The sequence below is a fragment of the Spermophilus citellus genome (assembly GCF_964194105.1).
Source record: "Spermophilus citellus genome assembly, chromosome: 1".
NCBI classification, from domain to species: domain Eukaryota; kingdom Metazoa; phylum Chordata; class Mammalia; order Rodentia; family Sciuridae; genus Spermophilus; species Spermophilus citellus.
Genome location: NC_138182.1, coordinates 141,860,700 through 141,869,775, shown reverse-complemented (window position 1 = coordinate 141,869,775; position 9,076 = coordinate 141,860,700). Strand labels below are relative to the sequence as shown.

At 51.5% G+C, this 9,076-nt stretch overlaps 1 pseudogene across 1 annotated transcript; it reads right to left on the bottom strand.

Annotated features, from left to right (window-relative positions):
* Window positions 1-213: 213 nt before the first annotated feature.
* LOC308653978 (disks large homolog 5-like) lies at window positions 214-6,440 on the bottom strand (annotated as a pseudogene). The gene is made up of 3 exons: window positions 4,769-6,440; window positions 976-4,695; window positions 214-468 (listed from the first exon to the last, which is right to left on the bottom strand). The product of its transcript is annotated as a disks large homolog 5-like (transcript).
* Between the last annotated feature and the right edge of the window lie 2,636 nt (window positions 6,441-9,076).

Sequence of the window (9,076 nt, the reverse complement as noted above, 5' to 3'; positions counted from 1 at the left end):
AAAGCGCATGTGAGAGGAGCGGTCTGCTGGCCTGGGCCCAGATCAGAGCCGCCAACCCCCTCTGTCTACAAAGGAGGGGCTTCTGGAGTCCTGGTCTGGATCCTTCCCCTGCATGTCCATAAACAGGCCCATCTCTGTTTTCAGTTGCTGGAGAAGAGCAAGCTGGTCTCCCCACCAGTGGGCGGTCCAGTCGCCTCCTGGTGCCCACTTCCCCTAGAGTGGGCAAGCGGGGATCCACAGGACTTTATTTTGTTCTTGATTTGCGGTTGCCAAGATCTGAGTGCAAATGCTCCACAGGGCTCCTCCCTGGACCACCCCTATGAAGTACCTGCTGAATTCCTGTTCAATCTTCTGAGCTGTCTCAAACTGCTCTTTGGAATGCCTCTGTGTCACCTTGTCCCTCAGGTAGATGGGGTCTCTCTGCTCCTTGATGTGCTTGGCCCTCTTGTAGTGGATGAAGATGACAATGGGGTATGTTGGGGTTTGAGTGTGCAGAGTTTAGCTCCCTCAGGACTGACATTTTGTAAGAGCTGTGGTTGTGATTTAGGTCAGCTGAGGCAGACCTCAGTTAGGAGGAGAAAAAGTTCTCTTCCCCTTATCTCAAGTCACAAGTTCTGCATGGTTTGGCTAGGAGGAAGAAGCTTCCTGCATACTTTTCCTGGGAACAGTACATTCTAAAGAAACAAATGAATCCTCAGAGGATTAGATAATGTCTACAAAGAACTTTGGGAGGGTACTTATCAAATAAACAGGAACGATCTGAATTTAGCTCTGTGTACCCGCTGAGGCATGATATTTGGGCAATGTGGGTAAAGTGTTATTGAAGAATTGCTTGCTTTGTTAGAAGAAGAATATAAAAGGAACTTGCAAATAAATCTCAGCATGCAGTCGCAACTGCTGCCTTTGCTCTGCATCCCCTGTGTCCTGGTTATTTCGCGACCCTTACCCAGGGACCCGAACGCTCTAGACGTTCACAGGGTAGATGTGCATGTGGTGTAGGCGCTCGATGGCGTGGGGGGCAACATCCAAGAGGCAGTGTCGATTCTTTTCTGTGATCTCCTTTATTGAAGCCACCGTGGTCACATCAAAATGGCCTCTCCTCCGCTTGTAGGCCTTCATCACCTCCAGCGGGCATCTGCAGAACTTGCCAGGAGCCTCGTTTATCAGCATTTCCTTCACCACATCCAACAGAGGCCCCAGAATCAGGACAGGACTCAGAGAGGTGCAGTCCACCTTCTGGACCCGCTGATAGGGCAGACTCACTGAATCTTCAAAGAGTGGGAGGGAGTCGTTGGAGAAGGTGTCCAAAGCCAGGAGGTCTTTCCCGTCTTTGGACCCACTGCGTTTGTGCTTGTGCTTCCTTTGAAAGAAGGACTGGTGAGCGGCTGCTGACAGCATCTTGGCGACGCTAATGTCATCTTTGACCTCAGACATGCTGAGCCTCCTGGAGAATTCTTGGTCCATCACATATTTGCTGGGAATCTGCCCACGCTGGATCTTCTGGGCGTTCTCATCCAGCTGCCACGCCATCCAGTACCCGAACCTGCCCTGGGGCAAGGTGTCTTCCACATAGAGAACATCGTCCTTCCTAAAGCTCAGCTCATGCTTCACCTTGGCCAGCTGGTCATATAGGGCCCTGATGTAGAAGCTGTCACCAGGCAGGCCCTTGATCCTGGTGAACTCCTCTGGGCGGTACTGCACCTTCAGGCTTCAGCATCTCCATGTAGACTTCCTCACCGTCTTATTGCGCACATCCAGGTTGCCATACTCAAGGATCAGGTCCCCTGGCACCAGGCCATCAGGACTCCTGGCAGGACTGTCATCCTCTACTTCGGCCACAAACATCCCGTGCAGGTTCCCACCACACAAATGCACCCCAAGGTCCAGTTGGGACTTCTTGATGAAGACAATGCGTGGTTCTGGGGTCTTCTTGTTGGCATCTCCCATGATCCTGGTGCGGGGGTGCTCTGCTTGGCTGGGGGTGTGCCAGGACCTTCATCCTGCTCCATGAGCGGATCAATGACAGAGGGGTGCTCTGGGGTGGTGCTACCACTGCCCTGGAGAGTGACGTGGGCACCGGCAGGGTCCAGGAGGGAGCTGGAGTGGGAGTGGCTGCCAAGCTGGTGCATATGTGGGTTGTACTGGGCCAGGATGGTGATGGTGTCACACTGCTGCCCTATGATGAGCCGGGCCTCCTGCTCTGTGGCACTCCGCAGGTTAATGCCATTGAACTCAAGTAACTGGTCCCCATACTCAAGGCCAGCCTGGTGGGCAATGCTGCCGGTGGTCACTTTGGAGATGTAGATGCTGCCCTTCTCTCCACTCACAATGGAGATGCCCAAAGGCTCTGAGCTCTTCTGTACCTTCACATGGCGTGGTTCCTCCATGTAAGGCCTGTCCTTCCTTCGCTCCCCGAGGGATGCAGGGTTGACAGCAATCCTGGGCAACGTAGAGGCAGAGGTCTGGGACTGGCTACAAGTGGACAGGGTGTCAATGTTGAGGGGCGATTGCAGAGGGGTGCTGCATTCGGAATGTGACAACGAACCTCTGTCAGAGCCCATGACAGACTGAGGGTACCTCGGCGTTAATGGGATCTTAATGCATTCTGCCTTGAATTGCAAGTTACTGGAAGACCCGAGGCGGGCGCTGGAAGGCAGCGAGTAGGACCCATGGGAGGCTCTCAACTCAGCATAGTCACTGCTGGCCCTATGGCTGAGGTCCAGGCTCAGGCGGCCTTGGTGCTGGACACTGGGAGGCAAGCCCTGGGGGCCAGCATCTTGGGGCACAGGTGGAGAGCTGCAGGGGCCAAGATGGGGTTCCGCAGGATGGAGCTCACAGCAGTGCTGGGGGTCATGCTCCGGGGAACAGTTCCCACAGATGGTCTGTTGGGGTAGAATGGGGGGGTTCCCATGCCGGCTGGAATGCCCTGGTGAGTAAGGGCACCACTCCTGCACCTCGGGGGAGAGTTCTCCACTAGCTGGGATGCACTTCTGCTCCTCCAGGAATTGAGCAGGAATCACTACCGGAGCAAGGTCGGGCTGAAAACTAGGCCCAGACTTTGGCCGGTGGCGCTTCTGCCCCAGCTCATCTGCCTTCTGGGAAGTGAGGTCCTCGTCACAGGACTTCTTGGCTGGCAGGTAGGAGGAGTCCTCATCCCCTTCGGGGTAGTAGCTGGAGGCGATGCGGACCCTGGCCTTGCGAGGGGGTGATGCATGCATGGGTTCTCCGAGGTCAGTGTCCGGGGGCGGGGCACCTGGTGGGCTGGTAGATGGAGAGCTGCCCACCAGTGTGGCCTCTGACTCAGAACTGGTTTCCAGTCTGTGCTGGAACTTGATGGAGTCGCTTCTCCTGGGGGGCTTTGGGGTTGTCAGAGGCCCCATCCTCTTGGAGGGCTGGGGGAAGTGAATAGGCCCAGGGCCTGGGAGCAAATAGTCTATTTTGGGGGGCGTCTGGGGACATTTAAAAGTGTTTGGGTCAAAGATAGACTTTCTTTGCTTTGGCTTCTTGTAAACGGAGAGCTTCTCCGGCCCTGCTGTGGAGCCAAGCACGGCCTTGGGCCAGGTCCCACCGCTGTTGGAGCCCTCAGCATCCACCTTGTCTAGAGGGGCCTCCACCACCCCACAGGGGCCCACCTCGGTCTCAAAGGGCAGCAGGGGCCGCCTGCTCCACATGTCCACCAGCCCGTAGCCACGCTCCCCAGAGGCATCGGAGTGGAAGGAGCTCAGGCTGCACTCGGAGGTGCTGGGACAGGTCTGGGGGGAGACAGGAAAGGAGCTCCCAGGGAACAGTTTGTGTAGAAAGGAGGTGCTGCCTCCAGGGGGCCCCGCTCTTTCCTGTCTTCCAGCCCAGCACAGAAGAGCTCCGTCTCCGTGGAGCTGTAGTGCTGCATTGAGTTCCGCTTGTGATGAGCCTGGGCCTCCAGGCCATGGGTCCAAAGACTCAGCATCCTATCAGAGTCCTTGATGTTTTCAAAGATGTTCTGGCCTCTCCACGAGGAGCTCTGAGGGAACACCTTCAGGAGGGAGAGGGTTAAGGAGTCCTGGCAACTGCGCAACAGAGAGTCACATTCATTCAGGGACTTGTTGTCCAGTGCGATGCCATTGATTGCCAATGGCATCAGGGCTTCTGGGTACCACAGCAGCAGCATACACTCCACTATCCAGACTGATGCCGCTGTCTTTCTGTCCATTGAGGTTTATGTGCAGGGGTGTGACCACCTTTCCACCCAGGGACTTCTTCCACCGCAGGACCATGTTGATGGCCCCCTCTCCATTGAGGAGGGCCTTGATGGCCTGCTTCTTGTCCTTGTTGATGAAGTCCACATCGTTGATTCTCAGCAGCTAGTCGTTGACCCTTAAGCGGCCATCAGCAATGCTTCCTTTGTCCACTTTCGTGACAAATATGCCAGAGTCCCCTGGGAAACAAGGCTCATTCACACCTTCTGCCATGTCAAACCCAAGTGCCTTCAAGTCAACATCCTCCGTCTCCCTTTCAAACTCGATGACTTCTGTTTCCCACTCCATGGAATCTGTATCCATGGCAGAGTCGTTGGAGGTGTGGGCCATCAGCTGCCGGAACCAGGCCTCCTTCTCCAACTGGGATTCCATCTGCTCCTTGAGCTCCTTAAGCTCCCGGCTGACGTCGTTCTTCTGTTTCCGAGTGTCATCCAGGCTGTGCAGGGCCTCAGCCAGCTCACTTACTTGTCCTTGTAGATGAGGTCCACATCATTGATTCTCAGCAGCCAGTCATTGACCCTTAAGCGGTTAACTTGCGCTCCTGCTGCAGGTTGTCACAGTGTCTGGATGCTGTTGCGCTCCTCCACAATCTTGTCCAGCTTCTGGAAGGCCCAGCCCCAGCGGCACTTGGCCCTGCTGCCAAAGAAGGGTCCCTCGCTGTCCCTCCTGCAGGGCTTCCTTCAGCTCCTGGCACAGAGCCTTGCACTGCTTTAGAAGGATCTCCACCTCCTTGTTGGCTCTCCCGCATCCATTGTCACCGGGTCTTTGATCTGCCACAGCGCCTCCATCTTCTCGCTGGCCGCCTTCTTCTCAGATGTGCTGCTCTTGAGCTTGGGACTCTGCCAACTCCACTTCGGTCTGCAGCTTATCCAGCTCAGAGGTGACCTGGTCATGCTGGCTCATGATGAGCTTATACTCGCTGTGCACCGCGGCCAGCTCCTCCTTGTACTTCTCAGACTCCTTTGCGGTTTTGACCTGCGTGTTCCTCAGCTCCCTCAGCTCTGACTGGAGCAGCTCCATCTCCCACTGCAGGTCCTTGTTCTGGGCTGTGGCCTTGTTCAGCTCATGGTGAATGGCCTCGAACCTCCTCAGGGACAGGGCACACTGGTGCTGCAGCTGGATGCCCGTGTCCCTCTGCTGGGTCAGCATCTCCATCTGCTTCAGTAGGCGCTGGTTCTCCTCGCCCAGCTGCTCCAGGCGGCTCAGGTCTGAGTTGTGGATGGCGACCTTCTCCCCGTACCGCTTCTGCAGGGCGTCGTAGTCCTTCTTAACCCCCTCCAGCTTGTCCATGGCAGTGTCATACAGCTTGTTGAGGATCTCTGATGACCCGTTGTGCTTCAGCACCTGCTGCTGCTGCGCCGGAGGTCTCGGATCTCCATCTGGTCCTCCTCATGGAACCGCTTCATGTCTTCCTAGGACTGCTGCAGTAGGTTGCGCTCCCACAGCAGCTGCCCGTTCTCCCGCCTCAGCATGTCCACATCATCCTTCAGCTGAGTCTGGTCACTCAGGAGCCGGCTGTGGAGTGTGTGGTAGAAGTCGGTCTCCTTGGCCACCTCCTCGCACCTCTTCAAGGCATTGGTGTGCTGGTTCTGGAGACTCTGCAGGTCCGACATGGCCCGCACACACTGGATCTTCAGCCTCTCGTAGTCAGGATTCAGTCTGTGGTAGGGCCTCTTATCAAAGGTCGTCAGGTGGGTCGCAAAGGCCAGGCGTTTGCGCAGCTCATTCCTCTCGCGGATCATCAGCTGCAGTTGAATGGACAGGTTCTCCAACTTCTCATTCGCCTGCTGGTCGGTGAGGAGGGGCGGCGGGGACGGCACCTTCCCAGTGGTGTCCACACTACTGAGGAAGCTGCTGCTCTCTGAGTCTGAGGGCATGATGGACAGGACACTGTAGGTGGAGCCGGCGCCCTCGCTGGGCTGCGGCGGCCCAACGTTGCTGTTCAGGTGAGGATGGGCAGCAGGTGAGGCTGCGTCTTCTCCAGCACCGCTTGCAGGTCCTGGAAGTGGTCCCGCTCCTTGGCCAGGAGCAGCTTGAGCAGCAGCTCCGCCTTGGTGCCTCCCGCCTCCTCGTCCAGCTGCCTCCACTCGCTGGGGCTCAGCGCTCCTGAGGCCTCCAGCAGTCGGAGCATGGCTTCCACCTCGGTATGGCCTGGGCCAGGCTCTGCTGACACTGAGAGAGCAGCTCCTGTCGCTGGGGCTCCATGGTGGCGGGCCGCCCCGCCCCGCCCTGCTGGACAGCGCCCGGGCTCCCCAAGACAGGCAAGCGTCAGGGCCGCAGCCTTAGCGCGCCGGGAGCCGTGAGGCGGCCGGGACCTTGGGCCGGTGCCGGGCCGGCTGGGGCCGGGGGCGGCGGGCGGCTCAGCAGCGACCGCCTCCCGGGTTCCTGAGCGCAGCCATCTCATTTTCTTCTTTATGTCTCTCTGATTGGAGATGGCAAAGTAGCAGACAAAAGTTAAAATTTGTCTTTAGAACTAAACATAAATAAGTTGAATGCAGTGAAACTTTGTGCTGATATAGTAAAGAATATCTTTAACCTCAGTGGATACAATGTGTTCTTGATGGATTAGGGTCATGCATTAAGTATGGTTGGAGGTGAAAACAAAATGACAACTTCAACAACAATCCTGTGAAATTAAATCCTTTCTTATCATTAAACATCTTTTTACCCTGTCTGCATAAGTTCTTTTATCTTGAAAATGGAGACTTTATTATTTAACATGATAATATTTGTGAGACACAGCATAAATGGTTATTCAATGAATATTTTCACTCTTTTAACTTTGAGACATTTACCTGAGAGTTGGACATATTACAAAGTTTTTAATCTACTTACTTCAGAAACCATACTTTATTGCATCATTTGGCTTTTCTTTTTTTTAAAAAAAATCTATCATTTTTGAATCATTATAAGTTTGTTTCTTTCCCAACCCCTTGCCGTATAGTATATATATTTACATAACAATATTAAATCATAAGCTTCATTCTATTTCTTTCTGATTCCTGTTTATTTATTCTGTTATAACTTGTTAAGCCTGCCTATTTTATACAAGCCTAAAATTTCCCATATTCTTTGCATTGACTTGTCTTGTCTTAGAGTTCTCACTTATTCCATCTGGTTGCTTAAGTTTTGTACCTTGAAAAATATTTTTGTGATTGCCCTTCCGGTTTTTTTGGTTATATTTTAATTTACAACTGTTACTGTTTCATTATTTTATGCTGCTTTGCTCTATTCAATATGTTTATACAGTTGCTATATCATTTTTCCCCTCTATTGGTTAACTCAATGTTGGGTTTCTACTCTCATAGTACTGTATTCTACCATAGGTGAATTCTCTTTGATACACTCTGACTTTATTTTGCTGTAGTAAGATGAAGAACACATCCTTTCCCCCTATAAATATCAACCTCTCAATCCCTGGAATCTATGAATATGTGACCTTGTGTGGCAAGAGAGACTTTCCAGATGATATTAAGATGATGATTTGGAATAGAAAGATTTTCCAGGATCATCTGAGTACAAAGTCTTCACAATGGCCTTTATGTGAGGCAGCTAAGAGGGTGCTGGTCAGAGAAGAGAGTGACCAAGGAAGCAGATGTTAGACTGTTGGACTGATGACTATTGAAGAATATGAACAATAGCTAAGGATTGCAGCCAGCTCTGAAACTAGATAGATAGATAGATAGATAGATAGATAGATAATAGAAAGAAAGAAAATAAATAAAGGAAAGCTCCTCCAGTAGAACTTACCATTAGGAGCAGCCCTGCTGACACTGTGATTTGGCTCTGAAGCTTAGAATGGAGCTTTGTTTGACCTTCAGAACTTCAACATAATAAATTCGTATTGTAAGTCATAAATTCCTGGTAGTTTTCTATGGAAGCAGCAGGAATCCAGCATGATTAGAGCAACCCTTTCCCCTGAGAGGTATGTGTTAGCATATTCCCCAGGCCTAACATACCTAAGAACTGACTTCTAAAAAGGGAGATGTGTGGATTTCCAGTTCATACCAGAGAAGAGGAAATGAAGGTGACAAAAAGAGGAAGAGAAGTAACTGAAAAAGGGAAGGAAGAAGAAAGTGGTGTTTTTCTCTATAGTTCTTGAAATCTCCAGGTTTTTCTGAGAATGAAGAAAAGATTCAGATGATCCAGGTCTTGTCTATGAGGTTTTAGATCCAGGCCACCCATACAAAGGCACTGTGTGTCTGACACAGGCATAGTGGTTGGTCCATATTATTTTTCTTAAAAAAAAAATCACATTTTCTTTCATTAGAGTTCTTATGAAGGCAATTGGGGAAATAAATGATGTGATGAATTTTCTAATAGTTCTTTTTCTTTCATGAAGAGGAAAATGGCTCCCATAAATGAGAGAAATATTGAAGAAACCCTGCAGGCTGAGCCCAGATACAGACTCTGAACAGCTTCAGGAAATGGGCAGGGCTGCCTCACCTCAAAGTGCAGATTGTACTATGCTGAATATTCAGGGTGGACACCAGCAATCAGCAGGAACTGAGATGTTACAAGCACCCCAATTCTCATCTGGACCTCTGTTCACGGCAACCACCTGTGTGCAACTATCTAGAATAGTTTAAGATTCAGTGGTGTGTGTGTGTGTGTGTCTACAGGAGGTGGCCTCACTCTCTTAACTATTTATGTTCTATGTGCATATTGGAGAGATATAATTACTAAGTGAAATTATTTACTCTTGTTTGGTCACAGAAACTGCAATCACACACTCACCATAGAAAATAGGATGTGACCTCTCTATATTTTAAAAAAAAGTTCTGTAGAGAAATCAATATCTACCACCCATCTGATTTATAATAAGAGAAAATTAGTGTATA